The sequence below is a fragment of the Terrapene carolina genome, unplaced genomic scaffold (genome assembly GCF_002925995.2).
Source record: "Terrapene carolina triunguis isolate 2854851 unplaced genomic scaffold, T_m_triunguis-2.0 Scaffold22328, whole genome shotgun sequence".
NCBI lineage: Eukaryota > Metazoa > Chordata > Testudines > Emydidae > Terrapene > Terrapene triunguis.
In genome coordinates this window covers 5,586-8,342 of record NW_020686679.1, presented here as the reverse complement: position 1 = coordinate 8,342, position 2,757 = coordinate 5,586, and the positions used below count along the sequence as shown (strand labels likewise).

Here is a 2,757-nt window from a genome sequence, read left to right as displayed (position 1 = left end):
CGGCGCTCTGGGGGGGGGTTCCGGCGGCGCTCGGCGGGGGGGCTCGGGGGGGCGCCGCTTTTTTGTGCTGCTTGGGGCAGCAAAAAAGCTAGAGCCGGCCCTGCTTGCAGGGGTGGCTGCCGGCCAGGTTCCTGGTGATGCTGCTGATGTGGCTCATGTACTGGTTGAACTTCACCTGGTACCTAAGCGCCGTGAGCTGCACCTCGCTCTGCAGCGCCGCGAGCTGAGCCAGCAGCGACTTCTCCCTCTTGCTCCACTTCAGGGCCTGTCGCTTCAGCTCCTGCTCCAGGCTGGCCCTCTGGCCTTGTAAACTGTTGTTCTGGCTGCGCAGCGCCTGCAGGCAGCAGTGCAACCGCCCGGCTGCGCGCCCCCCGCCCGGTCCCGCTGCAGGAGCACCAAGCCGCAGCCCTGCTGGCAGATGCTCGCAGCTCTCGCGCAGGTGCGCGTCCACGTCCTTCAGGCTGAGCACCTCCGGGCAGCCCTTGTGGCGGCACCGGGCCGGGGTCGCACATATCCACGTGGGCGGCCAGCTGGTGGAGCCGCACGGTCCGGCCGCAGCCCCGCGGGCTGGAGTCGCACTTGAGCTCCAGCTTCTGGATGAGGCTCCTGAGCGGCAGCACCTGGGGCAGCTCCTTGGCCGAGATGGGCTGGCCCTGCAGGGGGCACAGGCGCCGCTGCACCGCCCAGGGCAGCAGGCAGCCGGCGCAGAAGACGGGCCCGCACGGCGTGGACAGCGGCTCCTCCAGCACCTTGCTGCACAGTTTGCACTTGAGATCCGGCTCCACGGGCTCGGCAAAGCGATCCAGGTCAAAGCCCATGGCTGGCGGGGGGGCAGAGCGGGCTGGGAGCACAGCGGGGGGAGCAACTTTCCAGGGGCGGCGGCTGCTGCTCGGCTGCGTCTCCTGCCAGCCCGGCTGCTGATGCAGGCAGCGCAGCTCGAACTTCCAAGGATGGGGGGGCAGCGCAGAGTTGGTTTGGTTTGAAGTTTTTAGCTGCTCACCATGTCCCCTGACCCTCCCGTATTAACTCTAATAGGAGCTACGGCCCAATACCGCCCACCACTAGCGCCCTTTCGTTGCATCCTCCTAGAAGGGAAATGCAGCAGGACGAGGAGGGAAGAAGCTGAGATCTGCCAGCCTCAGACTCACGCCTGCGGAGTGAGGGGAAAGCAACCACGCCAGCTCCCTTCCCTGTGCAGGAGGGGAGCCAGGAAAAGAGGTGGAGGGAGATGCACGAAAAGGGCAGAAGGGAGCTGCTGGTATGCCAGGCAGACGATAAGCCCACACACAAAGTTGGAACTGTTTCACTCCCAGAGATCTTCTCCTTGGCCCTCTGGGGTGCTTGGCTGCTGGGACATTCCTCCCACCCACCACCACCAGTAGCTTAAAATCTTTTTTATTATGTCTCTTAGAAAAGGGAGTGAAAAACAATCCCAAATGAAGCGGCAGAAAACCACTGGAATTACAGGTTATTTGGGTAGCTAGTGTAGGGAGCACAGAGTAAGGGAAGGGCTAGTTGCCCAGCTGGAGATGTGGCCTGCTGGAGGGCTTTCCCCTGCAGCTATAGTGGCTCAGAAATCATGGGAGGAGGACTCTCATTACGGTCCCAAACTTATGCACAGCTCTTTGCACTGTTGCCCTCAGTGTATGTTGTTTAAGGCTGGAGTGTGAAAATGTGAGCGAGGAAGACTGTCTGGTTGCTGAAGAGAGGAAGCATTTTAAACTCCCTGCACTGATTTCTTTCTTTCTTTAGTTTTTACTCTGCTCCTCCTTTTTGGGGCTGTTCCCCACCTTTGCAACTGAAAGCAGTGTAGATTGGTTGGATGCTAAAGCCGTAAATGGCACCAGGCCAAAAAAAATGCCATCAGTGAGGTGGAGTTGTTTGTAGATCTCCCTTAAACAACAACACATGTATAAAGAATGCTGCCATTTTAAGAACAAGTAAATATGTGAAAATCTGGAAATTCATCATTAAGAATCAGTCACCAGCCTGACTTCTGCCCCTGCATCGCTGCACACACCCAGCAAAATATATTGAAGTCTGAAACCCATAACATGTTCACCACATGACTTTACTATGGAAAGCATAGGACAAGATTGAGCCTCCCAGGAGGGAGCAGAGAAAGATCTGGGAGGTTTCCTCAGTTAACTTGATCAGGGGAAGGGGCGGCTCTAGGTTTTTTGCCCCCCCCAAGCAAAAAAAATTTGGCTGCCCCCTGTCTCAGCCCTGGGCTCCTTGCTGCACCCCCCTGACGCCCCAGCCCCTCCCCCACCAGCCGCACCCCACTGCCTCCCCAGCCCTGGGCTCTCACCTCCCCCACCCGCACCCCCCTGCCGCCCCAGCCCTGGGCTCTCCCACACACACACCCTGCTGCCCCAGCTCTGGGTTCCCCCTACCCCCCCACCATTGCCCCCCCCACACACACCTCCTGCCGCTCCAGCTCACCCCCCCCCACCTGCACCCTCCTACCGCCCCAGCCCTGGGTCACTGGTAACTCGCTCCCACGGCAGGTCATTCAGCAGGAATTTTAGATGTGCACAGAACACAGACAGGATTGGTTCCCATATGGTTACAGAACTGCAGTAAAGTGGAACAATTTTCAGCTTGTGTGATTGGAGGATATCTGGATGCATATTATAAGACTGTCCTACATAAATGAGGAAAAGTTGAGGTGTCTTTATTATTCTTTTCTTCCACTCTTTCTTTCTATGGGGAATTTGCCAATGCACTATAAATGTCTACCTTTTAAACAAACAA

At 57.7% G+C, this 2,757-nt stretch overlaps 1 pseudogene; it reads right to left on the bottom strand.

Moving 5' to 3' along the window:
* Positions 1-88: 88 nt before the first annotated feature.
* Positions 89-818, bottom strand: LOC112124401 (annotated as a pseudogene).
* Positions 819-2,757: the final 1,939 nt, after the last annotated feature.